Here is a 22616-nt window from a genome sequence, read left to right as displayed (position 1 = left end):
AAACACAAAATACTCTGCAGATGCTGGGGTCAAAGCAACATGCACAACATGCGGGAGGAACTCAGCAGGTCGGGCAGCAACTGTGGAAATGAACAGTCAACGTTTCGGGCCAAGACCCTTCATCAGGACTGAAGAGGGAGGGGTCGGGCCTCCCTTTTCAGTCCTGACGAAGGGTCTCGGCCCAAAACGTTGACTGTTCATTTCCACGGATGCTGCCCAACCTGCTGAGTTCCTCCAGCATGTTGTACGTATTGTAATTATATTTGTGTTTACAGCCTCTTCTGACTGCACGAACTTTACATCAACCACCATCGCCGGCAGTGCATTCCACACACCCACCACTCTCTGTGTGAAAATGTTATCCTTGACATCCCCTCGGTGCCTGCTTCTCAATTCAGCCATTTCAGCCCTGGGAGAAAGCCTCTGACTATCCACACGATCAATGCCTGTCATCATCTTGTACACCTCTATCAGGTCACGTCTCATCCTCCGTCACTCCAAAAAGAAAAGGCCAAGTTTACTCAACCTATTTTCATGAGGCATGCTCTCCAATCCAGGCAACATCCATGTAAATCTCCTCTGCACTCTCTCTGTAGTATCCACATCCTTCCTGTAGTGAGGTGACTAGAAATGAACACAGTACTCCAAGTGTGGTCTGACCAAGGTGCTGTATAGCTGTAACATTACCTCACGGTTCTTGAACTCAGTCCCACGGTTGATGAATGCCAACACACCATTTGCCTTCTTAACAAAACTGCCAACCTGCGCGGCAGCTTTTGAGTTTTCTATCAACACAGACCCCATCTTTCTGATCCTCCACGCTGCCAAGAGTCTTACCATTAAGACTATATACTGTCTTCACATTTGACTACCAAACTGAACCACTTCATATTTATCTGGGTTGAACTCTATTTGCCACTTCTCAGCCCAGTTCTGCATCTTATCCATATCCCGCTGTAACCTTTGACAACCCTCCAGACTATCCACAACAACCCAACCATTTGTCATCAGCAAACTTATTAACCCACCCTTCTACTTCTTCATCCAGGTAATTATTTCTTCTGCCTGTGGTTTCAGTCTGTTCAAGAAGACTTTCAACATCACTCTGCTTGCATTGCTAATAAGACTTAATGTTCTATCATTCTGGCACTGCTGTAAGTTGCCGTTCTTGGGGAGAGTGATGAAGAGTGATTTTGTCCAGGGTGTTGGCCATTCTCCGGTCTGCCAGATTTTGTTGCAGATATCCATCAACAATAAGTATACCGTTTTGGATACTGTTGGTGGGGACGACCTACCAGGGACAAGTTGCAGTGGTTGCGTCTCTGGCACCGAGACTGGACCCTCAGCTCAGAAGGGAAGGAGGGAAAAGAGGAGAGCAGTAGTGATAGGGGATTCAATAGTTAGGGGGACAGATAGGAGGTTCTGTGGAAGAGATCGAGAATCCTGGAATGTCTGTTGCCTCCCTGGTGCCAGGGTCCGCGATATCTCGGATCGAGTTCTCAGTATTCTCAAGAGGGAGGGTGAGCAGCCGGATGTCGTGGTCCATGTAGGGACCAATGACATGGGTAGGAAGAGTGAGGAGGTCCTGAAAGGTGAGTTTAGGAAGCTAATGCCAAGTTAAAGGACAGGACCTCCAGGATAGCAATCTCAGGATTGCTACCAGTGCCACGTGCAGGTGGGTTTAGAAATAGTAAGATAGTGCAGATCAACACATGGCTGAAGACATGGTGCAGGAGAGAGGGTTTCAGATTTATAGATAATTGGGCAGTTTTCCAGGGAAGGTGGGACCTGTTCCGGTGGGACGGTTTACATCTGAACTGGAGAGGGACAAATATTCTTGCAGGTAGGTTTGCTAGAGAGGCTCCAGTGGATTTAAACTAGATATGAGGGGGGAGGGAAACCAGAGTGTAGGAACAGATTTATGGGAGAAGGAAGAAAAAGAAGATAGTAAAGTTCTTTGTACTGTTAGAGATAAACAGAGAGGAAGAGGTGGAGAATTTTTTAAATGCATTTACTTTAATGCTAGGAGCATTGTAGGAAAGGTGGATGAGCTTAGAGCATGGATTGATACCTGGAAATATGATGTTGTAGCTATTAGTGAAACATGGTTGCAGGAGGGGTGTGATTGGCAACTAAATATTCCTGGATTCCGTTGCTTCAGGTGTGATAGAATCGGAGGGACAAGAGGGGGAGGTGTTGCGTTGCTTGTCAGAGAAAATATTACAGTGGTGCTCTGGCAGGATAGATTAGAGGGGTTGTCTAGGGACACTATTTGGGTGGAATTGAGGAATGGGAAGGGTGTAGTTACACTTATAGAGGTGTATTATAGACCACCTAATGGGGAGCGAGAATTGGAGGAGCAAATTTGCAAGGAGGTAGCAGATATTTGTAGTAAGCACAGGGTTGTGATTATGGGAGATTTTAATTTTCCACACATAGACTGGGAAGCCCATACTGTAAAAGGGCTGGATTTGTAAAATGTGTGCAGGATAGTTTTTTTTTGCAGCAATACATAGAGGTACCGACTAGAGAAGGGGCAGTGTTGGATCTTCTGTTAGGGAATGAAATAGGTCAGGTGACGGAGGTATGAGTTGGAGAACACTTCAGGTCCAGTGATCACAATGCCATTAGTTTCAATATAATTGTGGAGAAGGATAGGACTGGACCCAGGGTTGAGATTTTTGATTGGAGAAAGGCTAACTTTGAGGAGATGCGAAAGGATTTAGGAGTGGATTGGGACAATTTGTTTTATGGGAAAGATATAATAGAGAAATGGTGGTCATTTAAAGGTGAAATTTTGAGGGTACAGAATCTTCATGTTCCTGTTAGGTTGAAAGGAAAGGTTAAAAGTTTGAGAGAGCCATGGTTTTCAAGGGATATTAGAAACTTGGCTAGGAAAAAGAGAGATATCTACAATAAATATAGGCAACATGGAATAAATGAGATGCTCGAGGAATACAAAGAATGTAAGAAGAATCTTAAGAAAGAAGTTAGAAAAGCTAAAAGAAGATACGAGGTTGCTTTGGCAAGTAAGGTGAAAATAAATCCAAAGGGTTTCTACAGTTATATTAATAGCAAAAGGATAGTGAGGGATAAAATTGGTCCCTTAGAGAATCAAAGTGGACAGCTATGTGTGGAGCCAAAAGAGATGGGGGAGATTTTGAACAATTTCTTTTCTTCGGTATTCACTAAGGAGAAGGATATTGTATTGTGTAATGTAAGGGAAACAAGTAGGGAAGTTATGGAAACTATGACGATTAAAGAGGAGGAAGTACTGGCGCTTTTAAGGAATATAAAAGTGGATAAATCTTTGGATCCTGACAGGATATTCCCTAGGACCTTGAGGGAGGTTAGTGTTGAAATAGCAGGGGCTCTGACAGAAATATTTCAAATGTCATTAGAAATGGGGGTGGTGCCGGAGGATTGGCATATTGCTCATGTGGTTTCATTGTTTAAAACGGGTTCTAAGAGTAAACTTAGCAATTATAGGCCTGTAAGTTTGATGTCAGTGGTGGGTAAATTAATGGAAATTATTCTTAGAGATGGTATATATAATTATCTGGATACACAGGGTCTGATTAGGAACAGTCAATATGGATTTGTGCGTGGAAAGTCACGTTTGACAAACCTTATTGAATTTTTTGAAGAGATTACTAGGAAAGTTGATGAGGGTAAAGCAGTGGATGTTGTCTGTATGGTCTTCAGTAAGGCCGTTGACAAGGTTCCGCACGGAAGGTTAGTAAGGAAGGTTCAATCATTAGGTACAGTATTAATATAGAAGTAGTAAAATGGATGCAACAGTGGCTGGATGGGAGATGCCAGAGAGTAGTGGTGGATAACTATTTGTCAGGTTGGAGGCCGGTGACTAGTGATGTGCCTCAGGGATCTGTACTGGGTCCAATGTTGTTTGCCATATACATTAATGATCTGGATGATGGGGTGGTAAATTGGATTAGTAAGTATGCAAATGATACTAAGGTAGGTGGCGTCGTGGATAATGAAGTAGGTTTTCAAAGTTTGCAGAGAGATTTAGGACAGTTATGAAGAGTGGGCTGAGCGATGGCAGATGGAGTTTAGCACTGATAAGTGTGAGGTGCTACATTTTGGTAGGAATAATCCAAATAGGACATATATGGTAAATGGTAGGGCTTTGAAGAATGCAGTAGAACAGAGTGATCTAGGAATAATGATGCATAGTTCCCTGAAGGCGGAATCTCATGTGGATAGGGTGGTGAAGAAAGCTTTTGGTATGTTGGCCTTTATAAATCAGAGCATTGAGTATAGGAGTTGGAATGTAATGTTAAAATTGTACAAAGCATTGGTAAGGCTGAATTTGGAGTATTGTGTACAGTTCTGGTCACTGAATTATATATAGGAAAGATGTCAACAAAATAGAGAGAGTACAGAGAAGATTTACTAGAATGTTGCCTGGGTTTCAGCACCTAAGGTTGAACAAGTTAGGTCTTTATTCTTCAGAGCGTAGAAGGTTGAGGGGGGACTTGATAGAGGTATTTAGAATTATGAGGGGGATAGACAGAGTTGACGTGGATAGGCTTTTTCCATTGAAAGTAGGGGAGATTCAAACAAGAGGACATGAGTTGAGACTTAGAGGGCAAAAGTTTAAGGGTAACATGAGGGGGAATTTCTTTACTCAGAGAGTGGTAGCTGCATGGAATGAGTTTCCAGTAGAAGTGGTAGAGGCAGGTTTGGTATTGTCATTTAAAGCAAAATTGGATAGGTATACGGACAGGAAGGGAATGGAGGGTTATGAGCTGAGTGTGGGTCAGTGGGACTAGGTAAGAGTAAGCGTTCAGCACGGACTAGAAGGGCCGAGATGGCCTATTTCTGTGCTGTCATTGTTATATGGTTATATATTGATGAGGATGCTTATCACTGTCTTTCCCCATGTTTTATCAGCTCAGCCTGGATGTTGTCTACTCCTGCAGCTTCTCCATTCTTCTGTGATCTTACTGTTACTCCTATTTACTCTGGCAGAATTGGAAAGTCATCGTCATTTGACGAGTCCTGGCTTGCAAGAACGCTGGGGTCTCCTTGTTATGGTGGTAATGGTCTGAACAATACTTAGCCTATCTGTTGAAAACGTCCTTATCTTCTGCGAGACGGTTTCCTTTTTGTTTTGGATGGTACGGACTTGTGATCGTCTCTGTTTAGTGAAGTCCTCCTCAATTTGAAATGATCGCCTGCTGTTGTTCTTGCTCAGGCTGTCTTCTATCTCTGTACACTGATTTTTCTTTGGCCTTGATCATGTTTTTCCTGATCTTCTTGCTGATCTCTCTGTATGCTACGGTTCCTGTTGTGTTCTTGGTTTTCTTCAGGTCTCTTCCAATGTCACATGTTTCCAGGATCTCCTCTGTTACCCAGTGATGGGTTCTCTGGTGCTGTTTTCCAAGTATCTCATTGGCTCTTTCTGTCAATACTTCATGAACTTAGGTGTTAATGTGTCAGTATCTTTGTCAAGCATCAGTAGTGATACAAATTTTCCACCAACTATAGCTTTGAAGGATTCAGCGATGGAGGGTCCTTCAGTCTGCCCAAGTTGAATTTCATTCTGATATTCTTGGGCTTCTTGACTTTCTTCAGCCTGATTCTAAAGTTCTTTCTCACAAGGTGATGGTCACTTCCAATAACAGCACCTTGGAACGTCTTTGTTGTGGCTCTCTTGATCCCAGACTGAAACTGGTCTGCACCAGTATGTAATCCATCTGGCTACGATGTATTCCATTGGGCACATGCAAGGCCCAGCATTGTGATGCCTTGTGCTCTCTGAGAGCTGTTGTAGCTGGTGAACTTGTAATCCTCATTTGTTGGTTACGGCATTACAGGAGGGGCTGCAGAATCTCACCCACCTTGGCATTCCAGTCCCCCTGGGTGATTAGAATGCCTTTTCTGTCCACCTTGTCAACGCCGCCCTGGAGTTGGGTGTAGAATCCCTCCACCTGGTCATCTGCGTGGTCAGCAGTTGGTGTGCAGGCCTGTGTTACTGTGACGTTGACAGGTGCTGCTCTAAGGCGGATGGAAGTAAGCCTGCTGGGTACTGGGCAGCACCCGAGCACTGAGTTCTTGATGCTGTTGCTGACCTACACCATTGGCGTGTTTGTCCAATTCTCCACTGTAGAGTAGCATGTGGGCTTCTTCAGTAAAATGTTCACCCAGGTTTTTCTGGCTCACTCCACAGAGTCCCACAATGTTCCAGGTTTACCTCTCTAGCTCATATGCAAACCCCTGTAGTTTCCTTGCTTGGGTGTGTATATTTAGGGATAACTATGAAATATTAATCTTGCAGGGACATTCACAGCCCATGAGCAAACAATTTTTTAAAGAAATCTAAGAGCAATTGCAGTTTTAAAGTTACACAACGTGGAGACAAGCCCTTCAGCCCAACTGTTTCATGCTGAACAAAGATCCCTATCTAAGCCATTTGCCTGTATTTGGTCCATGTCACTCTAAACCCTTCCTATCCACGTACCCGTCCAAGTACCTTGTAAATGTTGTTAACGTGCCTACTTTGACCACTGTCTCCATCAGCTCTTTCTGTATACTGACCACTTTGCAGAATTTGGCGGCTACAGAGGCCAAGTCATTGGGTATATTTAAGGCAGAGCTTGACAGATTCTTGATTAGTCAGGGCATGAAGGGATATTAGGAGATTCCGGCTGAGAGGGAAAATGGATCAGCCATGATGAAATGGTGAAGCAGACTCGATGGGCCAAATGGCCTAATTCTGCTCCTACGTCATGTGGTCTGTGGTCTCCCGTTGAAAAACTTGCCCCTCAGGTTCCCATCAAATCTCTCCCCTCTCATCTTATGCATATGCCCTCCTATATTACTGATCTACTAATTTATCTAAACTTGGGCAAGCTCCAGGTTACTACTGGTTCAAAGACACACACAAGATACAGTAAAAAAGGTTTTAATCCAGATAGACCATTCAATATATTATTACTTCTAAGTAGTGAAAAGAAAACAGAATGCAGAATAGAGTGCTGCAGTTACAAAGAAAGTGCAGTGCAGATAGACAATAAAGTGCACAGGCCACAACAGGGTAGATTGGAGTTCCAGAGATTTTTTTCTGTTAGCGTATGAAAAGTCCATTCAAGAGTCTGAGAACAGTGGGATAGAAGCTCTCCTTCAAGTCTAGTTATGCATGTTCTCAAGGCTATGGATCTTCTACCTAATGGAAGGGAGGAGAAGAGAGAATAACTGGCGTGGGTGGAGTATTGATTATCTTGGCAGTGGGAAATGTAGATGGAGTCAGTGGAGGGGAGTTTGGTTTATGTGATGGACTAGGTTGTGTCCTCATCTCTGTGAAATTTCTTGCAGTCTTGAGCAGAGCAGTTGCTATACCAGGCCATGATGTGTCTGGATTGGCCAATACCACAACCAATCGGAGTTGGAGCTCCAGAATAAGGTGGAGCCTGGGACATTGAAGTTGTCAGAATCAGCTAAATGTTGAAGTTCTCTGCTGTGGGTGAAGAGACTTTAATCACATGTCTCAGGTTGGGAATATAGCTTCATCTACCCCAGGCTGTATGACTACTGATCTCCCTGCCACCACCCAGCTCTCAACACACGTGAAGCACCAGTAGTGTTATACAGTTTACTTTTTAACTTGTGTCATAAATGCATCTTATTATGTGTTAACTTATTTGTGGTAATGTTAATTCATATGTTTTGTGTGTGTGAGTTATATGTCATGTTTTGTGCACCTTGGTCCAGAGGAATGTTGTTTTGTTGGCGGTATACCTGTGCATGGTTCAGTGACAATAAACTGCACTTGAACTTAAAAATGATGAAGTTGAAAGCACATTAACTATACTTTATCATCACCCTGGCAAATCAGAGCCATCCTAACAACCATCGCTGTTCTGACAAGCTAGCTTAGGTATTAGAATCGGTTTATTATTGTCACAGGTACCAAGATACAGTGAAAAGCTCGTCTTGTATACTGTTCATACAGATAAGATCATTACATGGTGCATTGAGGTAGACCAAGGTAAGACAATAGCGACGCAGAATTAAGTGTTAAAGCTGCAGAGATGACGTAGTGCAGGTAAACAATAAGTGGCAAGATCATAGTGAGGTGGATTGCGAGGTCAAAAGTCCATTTTATCATACAAGAGGTCTGTTCATTACTTTGATAACAATGGGATAGACATCATCCTGACCCTGGCGGAGTGTGCTTTCTGGCTTTTGCATCTTCGCAATGGGAGAGGAGAGCAGAGAGAACGTCTGGGGTGGGTGGGGCCTTCAATTATTCTCATCTCTGGTTAATTTAGTGAGGCAGTGAGAAGTTTAGACAGAGTGCGTGGAGGGGAGGTGTCCATAACTCTGCAGTTTCTTGCGGTCATGTGCAGAGCAGTTGCCATTGTCAAGCTGTTATGCATTGATATAAATTGGTAAGAGTCAATGGGGATATGCCGAATTTCTTCAGGACCCTGAGGAAGGAGAGGGATTGCTGAGTTTTCATGGCTAGTGTCTAGAATCACCTTCACTATCATATATGAGGGAGAGAGATAGCTTTTTCCACTGAGGGTGGGTAAGGCTATGACCAGACATCATGGGTTAATGGTGAAGTGAGATGTTTAAGGGGAACATGAGGGGGAGTTTCTTCACTCAGAGGGTGGTAGAGTGTGGAATGAGCTGCCAGCAGAAGTGATGGATGAAGGTTCAGTTTGAACATGAAGGAAAGATTTGAATTGGTTCATGGACAGGAGGAGTATGGAGGGCTATGGCGCTCGGTGCAGGTCGATGGGTCTAGGCAACTAAAAGGGTTGCATGGACTAGATGAGCTGAAAGGCCTGTTTCTGTGCTGTAGCATTCTATGACTCCATCACTGGTACCATGGCAACATTCATTTCCCCAGCTGTTTTGGTAACGTAACACTGTACCAGTCCAGCAAAGTCCGAGAAGCCACCATACCTTAACAGCACAGTATTCCCATGACAACCCCACACCACCATAGCAACCAGTGTTACCCTGCAACCCAATGATGCCCCTGGCAACCTGGGTTCACCCTGGCTACTCAGAATGTGGGTGTAGAACTGCACTGCCCCAGCAACGCAATGTTGCTTTGGTAACCGCGCCCTGTCCCGAGAACATGGCACCCACCACGACAACTCAGAGCTCTCCCTGACAACGCAGTGTTACCTTGGCAACCCAGCAACTGCAGCCCTGGTAACGGAATGCTGGAAGCCACGGTCACACAGTACTTGGAGATAATACAATCCAGCACTTAGATAGTGTCGTTGTCAATAACAGCAACCTGGACGAATAATGTGCCTTTAACACGAGTTGTTCTAAACTATTCTGCTGGGCTCCTAGTTTCTAGACTCCATTAATGAGAAGATCAAAATCTCTGTTGCCTATTTGCCTTTTACCACTTACCACATGGCTGTGCCAACTAGCATACATCACTTTCCAGGAGTTAAACCACTTGTCCTCATTTTCCTACCTCTGGGCAGCTTCTCCCTGGCCCATCCCTTCATTCTCCTCCAGCTCTACAGTCCATTGAGATGTTGACACCCATGAATTCTGCTCTGTTCAGCAACCCGGATTTTAATTACTCTGCCGCCGATGATTGCGCCCGGCGCTGTTCATATTGATGGCTCTGATGTTGGTAAGTGGTGGCAATATTCAAACAAGGCTTCTCACTTGACTTTCAGCATCTACTGTATTTTGCAACACAAAGTCAGCGGTGCCTTGGACTCATCTCCTCAATATTCATCGGTCCACCATTGTTCTCTCCTGCCCGCAGTCACCGAAGCAGATGTTGGATCAGCCCTCCCGACAGTGAGTTCACAGAAAGCATCTGGTCCTGATAAGGCCATGGCACCATAAGACAAAGGAGCAAAAGTAGGCCATTCAGTCCATCAAGTCAGTTCTGCCATTGTCATGGTGGAATTATCATCCCTCGCAACCCCATTCCTCTGCCTTCTCCTAGCTTTGACATCCTGACTAATCAAGAACCAATCAGCCTCCGCTTTAAAGCTCAAGGTAAAATTTATTGTCGGAGTACATGTATGTCACCACACACAACCCTGAGATTCTTTTTACTGTAGGCAAACTAAGCAAATCTATTGAACAGTAACTGTAAACAAGAGCAAGAGCATAGAAGCCAACAAACTGTTATGCCAACAAATGCAAATACAAATAAATAGCAATGAATAACGTGAGCATGAAATAACAAAATAAAGAGTCTTTAAAGTGACATCATTGGTTGTGGGAACATCTCAATAGATGAGTGTTGTTATCCCCTTTTAAATATACCTACTGACTTGGCCTCCACAACTGTGTAAGTCGTGTATAATTTATGTTAATTTAATTTTATGTTAACATGTTTTTCATATTTGTAATGTACTGTGATGCTGCAAGAAGCTAATTTATATGCCAATTATACCTTTGTATGTATCCCCATGGCAATAAATTTGAAGTTGGGACATTCATCAGGAGCCTGACTGCAATGTTTTAGTTCAGAAGGAATGATACACACAGCTGTTGTGGGCTTGGATTGGCTACCACAGCCCTCCATGACAACAACTTCCACAGGTTCACCACCCTCTGGCTGAAGAAACACCTCCTCATCTCAGTTCTAAATTGTTGTCGTATTCTGAGGCTGTGCCCTCTGGTCCTGGAATACCCCCATATAAGAAACATCCTCTCAACATTCACTCTATCAAGGTCTTTTAAATTCAATAGATTTCAATGACAACCCCCCCCCCCCCCGCCCCCATTATTTTAAATTGAGTACAGTTCCAGAGCCATCAAACTCTCCTGATGAAGGGTCTTGGTCTGAAATATCAATTGTTCATTTTTCTCTTACCCGCTGAGCTCCTCCACCATTTTGGGTTTTTGCTGCAGAATTCCAGCATCTGCAGAACCTCCTGTGTCTCTGGTCGGGATGGTACCCCTAGCCGTGTCCAAATATCAGATTTCAAATTGGAACTGGTAAATTGGTTTATCATTGTCATATGCATTGATAGACAGCTGGAGAGCATATTTTGCACATTGTCCGTACAGACCAGATCGAAAGAATAGAAAATTTACTGACTGGCAGGAGTGGGAATAATGAGGGCCTTTTTCTAGTTGGCTACCAGTGACTAGTGAAGTACTCCAGGGGTCGGTGCTGGGACTGCTTCTTTTTACGTTATGTGTCAAGTATTTGGATGGTGGCATTGATGTCTTTGTGACCAAGTTTGTGAATGATACAAAGGTAGATGGCAGGGCAGGGAGTGTGAAGGAAGCAGGGAGTCTGCAGATTAGGAGAATGGGCAAAGAAGTGCTGATAGAATGTAGTGCAGAGAAGTGTATGGCCATGCACTTAGATAGGAGGAATAAAAGTTTGGAGCATTTTCTAAATGGGAAGAAAATTCAGAAATCAGAGGTGCAAAGGGACTTGGGAGTCCTCACGCAGGATTCCCTGAAGATTAATTTGCAAGTTGAGTAAGGAAGGCAAATGCAATGTAATACTAATTTCCAGTGGACTAGAATATAAAAGCAATGATATAGTGCTGAGACTTTATAAGGCATTGGTCAGACCGCAATTTGGAGTATTGTGAGCAATTTTGGACCTCTTCTCTGAGAAAAAATGTGCTGGCATTGCAGAGGGTCCAAAGGAGGTTCACAAGAATGATCCTGAGAATGAAAGAGTTAACATTTGGGGACTGTTTGATGGCCGTGGGCCTGTACTCACTGGAGATTAGAAGAATGAGGGGGATCTCACTGAAACCTATCGAATATCGAAAGGCCTAGATAGAGTGGACATGGAGAGGATGTTTGATATTGGTTCCAACACTGACCCCTGCAGAACACCACTAGTCACTGGCAGCCAATCGGAAAAGGATCCCTCTTTCCCTCCTGACAATCAGCCAAAACTCTATCCATGCTAATACCTTTCCTGGGTTCTTAACTTGTTAAGCAGCCTTATGTGCGACACCTTGGCAAAGGCCTTCTGAAAATCCAAGCACACAACATCCACCAATTCTACTTTGTCTACCCTGCTTGTTACTTCCTCAAATAATTCTAACATATTTGACAGGCAAGAATTTCCTTTAAGGAAACCATGCTGACTGGGGCCTATTTTATCATGTGCCTGCAAGCACGTCAGGAAATGGTGGGGAGACATGCCACTCACTGTATGTATCATTCAGCATAAAAGCAATTATCATCTCTACAAAATCAGAAGATTTTATATAGCAAAAAATTAGTGGGAAGTTAGTGGACTGGGAAACTTTCAAAAACCAACAGAAGGCAACTAAAAATCAATAAATAAAAAATTGAAAGTCCAAAGTAAAATTTATTATCAGAGGACATACATGTCACCACATATAAGCATGAGATTCTTTTTCTGTGGGCCTACGTAGCAAGTTTATAGAACAAAGACAGTAAGGGGAGGTAGGTGTTGCAAATGGACCGAGTAAATTTGAGGGCAGCGTTGAAGTTGGAGGCAAAATTGATGAAGTAGACAAACTCAACATGGGTGCAGGAAGCGGCACTAATGAAGTTGTTGATGTAGCATAGGGGAGAGATATCGGTGTACTTGTCCCTTCCCACTGATATTCCTCCTGGTACTTATTCTTGCAAAGGGAACAAGTGCCACACCTGCCCTTACACCTCCTCCCTCACTACCATTCAGGGCCCCAAATAGTCCTTCCAGGTGAGGCAACACTTCACCTGTGAGACTGTTGGGATCATCTACGGTGTGGCCTCCTGTTTATCAGTGAGACCCAGAGTAGATTGGGAGACCACCACTGAGCACCAGAAAAAGTGAGATCTCCCCGTGGCCATCCATTTCCTATTTCCTTTTTAAAAAATTTTTTTTACTTAATTTTAATCTATAACTTTTTATACATTCATAAGTACACATTGAGATAATATAAAAGTAATAAGGCACTTAAATAGATAATTATGTGCAGTTGTAATTCCACCCTATTAGACTAAGCAATGACAATAATTGTTAAGAAAAATAGTAATAATAGTGGATTAATAATAATTCCATGTATCTCTTCTGAACCATTACTTCTGGTCCAAAATATTATATATAACCCTATGTAACTACCATTGTAGGATTTTATATCCTAACTCGTTCATGTTTGCTCCTAGCCCCAAACATAATTATCCAATCCCTATGTGTTTATTTACTTAATTTTTCCATATTTTTCCCCTTTCCCAAATCTTTTCCTTTACTTGTGTTAATTCCCTATTTTCAAAAAAAAAATAAACAATCGAACCAAGGGTGCTTACATTAGCAATATTACTGTGTTGATGAGAAAAGCAGTATAAATCATTAGGAGAGTCCTCCAAAATCTGTTCACTTTGGGGTTATAAATTCAATCCATTTATTCCAAATTTGATTAAATTTTTCTTTTTGAATTCTCAAAGAGTATGTCATCTTTTACATTTTAAATATTTCCAAAATAATTTCATGCCAATCTTCTAATGTAGATATTGGATTTGGCCACTTTCTGGTGATTGATTTCTTACTTGCCACTAAGAGGACTTGTAGCAACTTTATGTCTTTCTTCTGGTCCAAAAACAGTACATGTCCCAAATGGTGGCATCCATCGGTCTCGAGAGGCCATGGATCTGCGCCTGGAGTTTCCAAGGCGCAGGCCTGGGCAGGGTTGTATGGGAGACTGGCAGTTGCCCAAGGACCTTCCCCTCTCCACGCCACTGATGTTGTCCAAGGGAAGGGCACTAGGACCCAAGCAGCTTGGCACCGGTGACGTCGCAGAGCAATGTGTTGTTAAGTGCCTTGCTCAAGGACACAAACACGCTGCCTCAGCTGAGGCTCGAACCAGTGACCTTGAGGTTACTAGTCTGATGCCTTGCCCACTAGGCCACATCCCAAATAGAGCGACTCAAAGTTCAGAGGTATCTGGGTCTTAAATACCTGACCTAAAGTTCTATGAATACCTTTCCAATATAAACTTAATTTAGGGCAATCCCAGAAAATATGGAAATGGTTTGCCTCCTTGGAGCTACACCTTCTCCAACACATCACGTTTGTGTCTTTATATTTCCTATTTCCTATTTCCTATTTCCATACCAACATGTCAGTCCATGGCCTCCGCTACTGCCAGTATAAAGCCGCACTCAGGTTGGAGGAGCAACACTTTACATTCCATCTGTGTAGCCCCCAACCTGATGGCATGAACATTGATTTCTCAAGCTTCCAGCGTTGCCCACACCTTTCCCCCTTCACCATTCCTCATTCCTGTTTCCCTCCCTCACCTTATCTCCTTTCTTGCCCATCACCTCCCTCTGGTGCTCCTGCTCCTTCCCTTTCTTCCATGGCCTTCTCTCCTCTCCAATCAGATTCCTATTCTCCAGCCCTGAATCTCTTTCACCAATCAACTTCCCAGCTCTTTACTTCACCCCTTTCCCTCTTCCAGTTTCACCTATCACCTACCATCTTGTACTTCTTCCTCCCTCTCTCCTCCATCTTCTTGTTTTGACTTCTCCTCTGTCTTTCCACTCCTGAGGAAGGGTCTTGGCCCAAAACATCAACTGTTTACTCTTTTCTATAGATGCTGCCTGGCCTGCTGAGTTCCTCCAGCATTTTGAGTGTATTGCTTTGGATTTCCAGCATCTGCAGATTTTCGCATGCTTGTAGGCCAAAATCAACATGGTTCCTTCAGGGGAATTCTTGACTGAGAAATCTGTTGGAATTTCTGGAGGAAATAACAAGCAGGATAGACAAAGGAGGATCAGTGGATGCTAATTATTTGGATTTTCAGATAGCTTTTCACAAGGTGCCATACTCAAGGCTGCTAAATAAGGTAAGAGCTCATGGTATTACAGGAAAGAAACCAGCATAGGTAGAAGATTGACTGACTGGCAGGAGGCAAAGAGTGAGAATAAAGAGACTTCTTCTGGTTGGCTGCCTGTGATTAGTGGTGTTCTACAGAGTTTGGTATTGGGACCGCTTCTTTTCATGTTATATGATAAAGGACAATAAAATATTCTGTATGTTGCTGATTTGGATGATGGATTTGATGTCTTTCTGGCCAAGTTAGCAAGCAGTATGAAGATAGGTGGAGGAGCAGTTAGTGTTGAATATGCAGAAGGATTTAGACAAATTGGGAGAATGGGCTAAGAAGTGGCAGATGGAATATAGTGTAGGGAAGTGTATGATCATGAACTTTGGTCAAAGGAATAAAGGCACAGACTATTTATAAATGGGTGAAAATGAAATAACCAGAGTAGCAAAGGGACTTGGGAATCGGCGCAGGATTCCCTGAAGGTTAACTTGCAGATCGAGTCAGTGGTGAGGAAGGCAAATGCAATGTTAGCATTCATTTTGAGATGACGAGAATATAAAAACAAGGATGTAATGCTAAGGTTTTAGAAGACATTGGTCAGACTGCCCTTGGGGTATTGTGAGCAATTTTGGTCCCCTGATCTAAGAAAAGGTGTGCTGGCATTGGAGAGGGACCAGAGAAGGTTCACGAGAATGATTCCGGGAATGAGAAGGTTAACATGAGGAGTGTTTGGAGGCTCTGGGCCTGTACTTGTTGGATGTTAAAAGAATGAGGGGGAAAATCTTCTTGAAACCTACCAAATATTGAAAGGCCTACATAGAGTGGATGTGGAGAGGATGTTTCCCAGGGAGGGGGCCTCTAGGACCAGATGGCACAGCCTCAGAATAGAGGGATGTCCCGTTTGAGCAGAGATGAGGAGGAATTTCTTGAGCCAGAGAGTGGTGAATCTGTGGAATTCATGCCACAAATGACTGTAGAGACCAAGGTATGGAATATGTTTAAAGCAAAAGTTGATAGGTCCTTGATTAGTAAGAGTATCAAAGGATATGGGTTGAAGGGGGTTGAGAGGGATAATAAATCACCATGATGGAATGGAGGACCAGATGTGATGGCCTAAATCCACTCCTATATCTGATGGTCTTATGGTATCAATAGTTCAGGGCTGGATGTTGTTGAGATATTCAAGTTTCTAGACATAAATAACATCTATAGCTTGTCCTGGTCGAACCACATAGATGCATACGATTTCTGGAAGGCTACAGAAATTCAGCAAGATCTCATTGACCTTCACCAATTTCTATCAATGCACCATAAAAATCCGCCTATCCAGATGCATTGGTGTGTCAGGTACTCTGCCGATGATCGTAAGAAACAGCCAGAGAGCACTGGACACGGCCCAGCTGTTCACAGAAACCAACCATTGACTCAACCTACACTTCACACTGCTTTGGAACAGCAGACAAGTTAATCAAAAAACTCTCCCACCCTGGTAAGTCTCCCTTCTCCCCACTTCCATCAGGAAAAACGATGACAAACCTTGAAAATGTACATCACCAGGCTCAAGGGCAGCTTCTATCCAGCTGTTATAAGACTCTTGAATGGGCTTCTCATACGATAGAAATGAACTCTTTATCTCTCAGCCTACCTGACCATGGCCCCTTGCACCTTATTGTCTACCTGGGCAATACTTTTCCTACAACTGGTTGAAGATTAGATTAGATTTATTTAACACATGTACATCGAAACGTTGAAAGTACATGCGAAATTCGTTGTTTGTGTCAATGACCAACACACTCTGAATATGTGCTGGGGGCAGCCCGCAATTGTCACCTTGTTTCCAGCGCCAATATTGCGTTCTCACTACTTACTAACCTTAACTCATGCATCTTTAGAATGTGGGAGGAAATCCATGTGGTCACGGGGAGAACGTACAAGCTCCCTACAGACAGTGGTGGGAATCGAACCCTGATCACTGATAGCTGGTGTTGTAAGGTGCTACGTTATCTGTTACAATATATTCCGCATTCTGTTATATCTCTTTTCCCTTTGATTTACTTCAGCGTTCTTATGTCTTGAAATTATTTGTATAGGTGGAGTACAAAATAAATCTTCGCTGTATCTTGATACATGTAACGATAAAAACCAATTACCAATTACTGATTGTGTCTTTAGATTCAGGAGTGAATTTAATTGCTCAGAAACCTGGCAAGTGAAAGTGAAGACAATGGTGGAGTGATGAAAATCAGGGAGATGAGTGCAAATCACCATTGGTTTTGTGTTACTGCATAACACAAAAGTCAAAGTCAAAGTAAAATTTATTACAAAGTAAAATTTACATGTATGTTACCATACACCACCTTAAGTTTCATTTACCTGCAGGCATTTACAGGAGAATAAAGAAATACAATGAAATTTATTAAAAAACTACACATAAAGACTGACAAACAACCAATGTGCAAAAGAAGACAAATAATGCAAATAAAAAATAATACTGGGAACATGAGTTGTAAAGGGTCCACAAACAAAATGCTGGAGGAACTCAGCAGGTCAGGCAGCATCTATGGAAATGAATAAACAGTCGATGCTTCGGGCCGAGACCCTTCAATGGCATCGGGAAGGAAGGGTGATGACACCAGAATGTCCCCCTTCCTTTCCAGTCCTGAAGAAAGGTCTCGGCCCGAAACATCGACAGCTTATTCATTTCCATAGATGCTGCCTGACCTGCTGAGTTCCTCCAGCATTGTGCATGTGTTGCTTTGGATTTCCAGCACCTGCAGACTCTCTTGTGTTTATGTTCTGCAGGTTATACTATCATTTTGGAGTTGTGGAGAGTGAAGTGATCCATATGGGTTCAGCAGCCTGCTGGTTCTAGGGTGATAACTGCTCCTGAACCTGGTGGAGTGGGACCAAAGTCTTCTGTACCCTTCTATACTGTTCTGTACTATGGTAGTAGTGAAAAGAAAGTATTACCTAGATAGTGTGAATCCATAGAACCATAGAACACTACAGCACAGTACAGGCCCTTCAGCCCTCCATGTTGTGCCGACCCATATAATCCTTAAAAAAAAGCACTAAACCCACACTACCCCATAACCCTCCATTTTTCTTTCATCCATGTGCCTGTTCAAGAGGCTCTTAAATACCCCTAATGTTTTAGCCTCCACCACCATCCCTGGCAAGTCATTCCAGGCACTCACAACCCTCTGTGTAAAAAACTTACCCCTGATGTCTCCCCTAAACTTCCCTCCCTTAATTTTATACTTATGCCCTCTGGTGTTTGCTGTTGGTGCCCTGGGAAACAGGTACTGACTATCCACCCTATCTATGCCTCTCATAATCTTGTAGACCTCTATCAAGTCCCCTCTCATTCTTCTATGCTCCAAAGAGAAAAGTCCCAGCTCTGCTAACTTTGCTTCATATGACTTATTCTCCAAACCAGGCAACATCCTGGTAAATCTCCTCTGCATCCTCTCCATAGCTTCCACATCCTTCCTATAATGAGGTGACCAGAATTGAACACAATACTCTAAGCGCGGTCTCACCAGAGATTTGTAGAATTGCAACATGACCTCTCTACTCTTGAACTCAGTCCCCCTGTTAATGAAGCCAAGCATCCCATAGGCCTTCTTAACTACCCTATCAACCTGCGCAGCGACCTTGAGGGATGTATGCATTTGAACCCCAAGGTCCCTTTGTTCATCCACACTCTTAAGTAACTGACCATTAATCCTGTACTCAGTCTTCTGGTTTGTCCTTTCAAAATGCATCACCTCACACTTGTCCGGATTGAACTCCATCTGCCATTTTTCTGCCCAACTCTGCAGCCTGTCTATATCGTCTTGTAACCTTCGACAACCTGCTGCTCCATCCACAACTCCTCCAGTCTTCGTGTCATCCGCAAACTTACTCACCCATCCTTCCGCCTCTACATCCAGGTCATTTATAAAAATCACAAATAGCAGGGGACCCAGGGCAAATCCCTGCGGCACTTCACTAGTCACTTCATCTCTGATGGTGGATGTTGCTTTCTTGTGGAAGCAGGCCATGTAATTGTGCTCACTGGTGGTGTGGGGGGTGGGGGAGTGATTGCGTATGGTGGGGGGCTTTTCCTGTGATGGACTGAACTGTATCCACCATCTTCTGTATTTTCTATTTCTGGACATTGGTGTTTCCGTACCTGGTCATAATGCAACTAGTTAGGAAACTCCCTGCTGAGCATCCACAAAGGTTTGTCAAAGCTTTTGGAGCTATGCTGAATCTGTGCAAAATTCGAAGGAAGTAGAGCCACTGATGTGCCTTCTTTGTGGCAACATTTACATGTTGTCCCAGGACAGATCCCAGGATATGATAACCTCAGGGAATTCAACAATACTGACCCATTCCACCCCCATTCCCTGGCTCACGGACCTCAGGCTTGTTCCATCTATAGTTGATAATCAGCTCGTCAGTTTTCCTGACGTCGCCCCTTGTGACACCACTCAACCAGATTTCCCCCCGTATGCCAATTCGTCACCACTTTTGATTCAGCCAATAATAGTGGGCTGAATAGTGAGTAAAGCGGGGGGTGCTGAGCACACCTGTGCTGATGATGACTGTGGAGAAGATGTCACTCTCAGATCTGGATTGCCGATTGACTCCATTCGGTAACATCAGAGCCAATTTTGTGAGCAGCAATACGTTACGGACGTCTAACAGGAGTGAGACTAATGAATGAGTTTGCATCTGAGCAACAGTCCACAGGTGTGTCTGTGTTTTGCTCTCTGATCCAGAGCGTGTGTGCTTTGTTAATGTATACACCCCGCAAAGCAATGAAAGATTGGCACCCTGATGACTGGAAGATATGAGTGGTATGAACTTGTCAGCAGTTGTGTGTGTGTGTGCCAAGTTCCCCTGAGAGAGAGTCAATGAGTCACTGTGGAAATGAAAAATAAATCTTAACATATCTTGACATCAATTTTCCTTCTATTGCTGCAATAAACAAAAAAAAATTCTCTTGGAGTTTACTGATAGACACTGACGTAACAGCATTCAGATAATCTAATTTATGACTATATTTACTTACCTCATTACACCCCTGTACAAGTTATGTTCACATTCAATATTGAAGGCCCTTCACACCATCTCTGGAGTCAGTTTTTTGATAGGATATTTAATTCATCCCACTCTCACCGTTCTCTTTTCCCAGTTAGAACATAGACCAGTAGAGCATAATACAGGCTCTTTTAGAAACATAGAAAAACTACAGTACGATACAGGCCCTTTCGGTCCACAATGCTGTGCCGAGCACGTACTAACATTAGAAACTACCTAGGGTTACCCATAGCCCTCTATTTTTCTAAGCCCCGGGAGTCTCTTAAAAGACTCTATTGTATCCGCCTTCACCACCATCGCCGGCAGCCCATTCCTCACACTCACCACTCTCTGCGTAAAAAACGTACCCCTGACATCTCCTCTGTACCTACTTCCAAGCACTTTAAAACTGTGCCCTCTCATGTTAGCCATTTCAGCCCTGGGAAAAAGCCTCTGACTATCCACACGATCAATGCCTCTCATCATCCTAAACACCTTCATCATCTTATACACCTAAGATGATGATCCTAAGCTCATCCAACTCCAGCTCCAGCTCCTTAATGTGATCTTTCATGAGCAGGTGTTGGCTGCACTTCCACAGATGTAATCATCAAGGAGACTATCAGATCCCATGAATTCCCACAGCCTACAGGAGGAGCGTTCCACTGCCATATCTGCCAGCCTGCCTACACCGTACAATGGACAACCAAGATCAAATCCCAACCTGTGTCTTTGGCCTCAGCCCCTTCTTGTTGAAGCCTCTTGAGTCAAAGCCTGATGCTCCCACTCTCACCACTGGCCTACTCACAACAATGGCTGCCCCGCTTGCCCCTCTGTACTTTTATTTAATTCATAGTGCTCTGCTCTCGATGCTGATTGGGACTCAGGAATGTCTAAACACCCCCGAAGCTCTGCACTGACTCCTTAACTCCTTTCCTCTTCCTGACTGTCTCCCAGTCTCCTGTGTCCTGCACCTTGGGTTAACTACCTCTCTAAATGTCCTATCTACCTGTCCTGTTATCACTCCTGAATGATCCAGAGTTCATCCAGTTCCAGCTCTGACTCCTTAACAGGGATTGTTAGAAGCTGCAGCTGAATGCACAGCTCCCAGTTGCAGTCGTCAGGGACTCTGGGGGTCTCCCTGCCTTCCCACATCCCAACAAGAGGAGCATTTCACTACCCTGCCTGTCACCTCTACCTAGATGAGCAGATATAAAAAGTAACCAATTCCAAAATCAATCATACCCTTCCTTCTCACATAGCCCTCCATTTTTCTTTCATCCGTGTGCCAGTCCAAAAGTCTTTTAAATGTCCCTACTACCTCCCCTGGCAGTGTAATCCATGCACCGTAAAATACTTACTTTTAGTATCCTCCCTGGACTTTTCTCCAGTCACCTTAAAAGTATACCCCTTCATATTAGCTATTTCCCATGTGGAAAACAGTCTCTGACTGTCCACTCTATCTATCTAACTAATAATTATTCATATTTTATACACATTTGTCTTTGAAGTTTTTCACCTAAATCTGCCATTCAAAGGATTTTCATGCCTAAGAGCTGATGATTTTTGAGGAGGTTACCAGAACAGAAGGCTTTGAGTTATAAGGAGAGGCTGGACAGGCCGGGACTTATTAACTTGGAGCAAGGGAGGCTGATGGGAGATTTTAATGAGGGTTATAAAATGATGACGGGCACAGCAAAAGTGAATACCTAAGATCCAGTTCCCAGGATAGGGACGCCCAAACCTAGAAGGGTCGGTTTAATGTGAAAGGAGTAAGAATGAAAGGGGAACAGCAGGTCAGGTAGGCATATGGAAGGAGCTGCCAGAGACAGTGGCAGAGGTGGGCACGATTACAACATTTAAAAGGTATTTGGACAGGGACATGATCAGGAGAAATTTGGAGAGATATCAGCCAAACACAAGCAAATGGGATTAACTCAGGAAGGCACCTTGGTCAAGTGGTCGAGTTGGGCAAAATGTCGGTTATTGTGCCATATATATCATTTACACAACCCACCACATGCTGGAGTCTAAAAGTGTGCCTGTGATCGTAAGAACATAAGGAGCAGAATGAGGCCATTCAGCCCATTGAGCCTGCTCTACCATTCCATCATGGCTGATTTGTTGTTCCTCTTAACCCCATTCTCCTGCCTTCTCCCCATAACCTTTGATGCCCTTACTAATCAAAAATCTATAACCCTCCACTTTAAATATACCTAATGCAAATAAACCCTTCTTCTATGTCAACAAGACAAAGGAGATGGTTATCGGCTTCAGGAGAACTTGCCCCACTCACATCCCCCTTTACATCAGCAGGGGAAACTGCGAGCAGTTTCAGACTCCTGGGAGTGTACATCTCACACACCTCGCATGGTCCCAGAACACATCCTATACTGTCAAAAAGATCACCAATCCTTCTACTTTCTGTGGCTGAAGAGAGCTGAACTTTACACATCTATACCCACGTCATTCTACAGGTGTGCAGGAGAGATCACCCTGACAAGCTGTGTCACTGCCTGGTACGGGAACTGCACTGCGACGGACAGGAAGGCTCTACAACGGGTCGTCAAAACTGCCCAATGGATCACTAGCACCAGCCTTCTTGCCATCAAGGACTTATATACAGAAAGGCGCTGGAAAATGGATGGTAACATCACAAAGGATCCCATCCACCTTCCTCATGAACTGTTTGCCCCACTCCCTTCAGAGAGGAGGCTACGTAGCAGCCACAACAGGACCACCAGACCCAAAAAAGTTACTTCCTCC

The sequence above is a fragment of the Hemitrygon akajei genome, chromosome 10 (genome assembly GCF_048418815.1).
Source record: "Hemitrygon akajei chromosome 10, sHemAka1.3, whole genome shotgun sequence".
NCBI lineage: Eukaryota > Metazoa > Chordata > Chondrichthyes > Myliobatiformes > Dasyatidae > Hemitrygon > Hemitrygon akajei.
The sequence above is the reverse complement of the archived record's forward strand: the minus strand, read 5'-3'. Positions refer to the sequence as shown.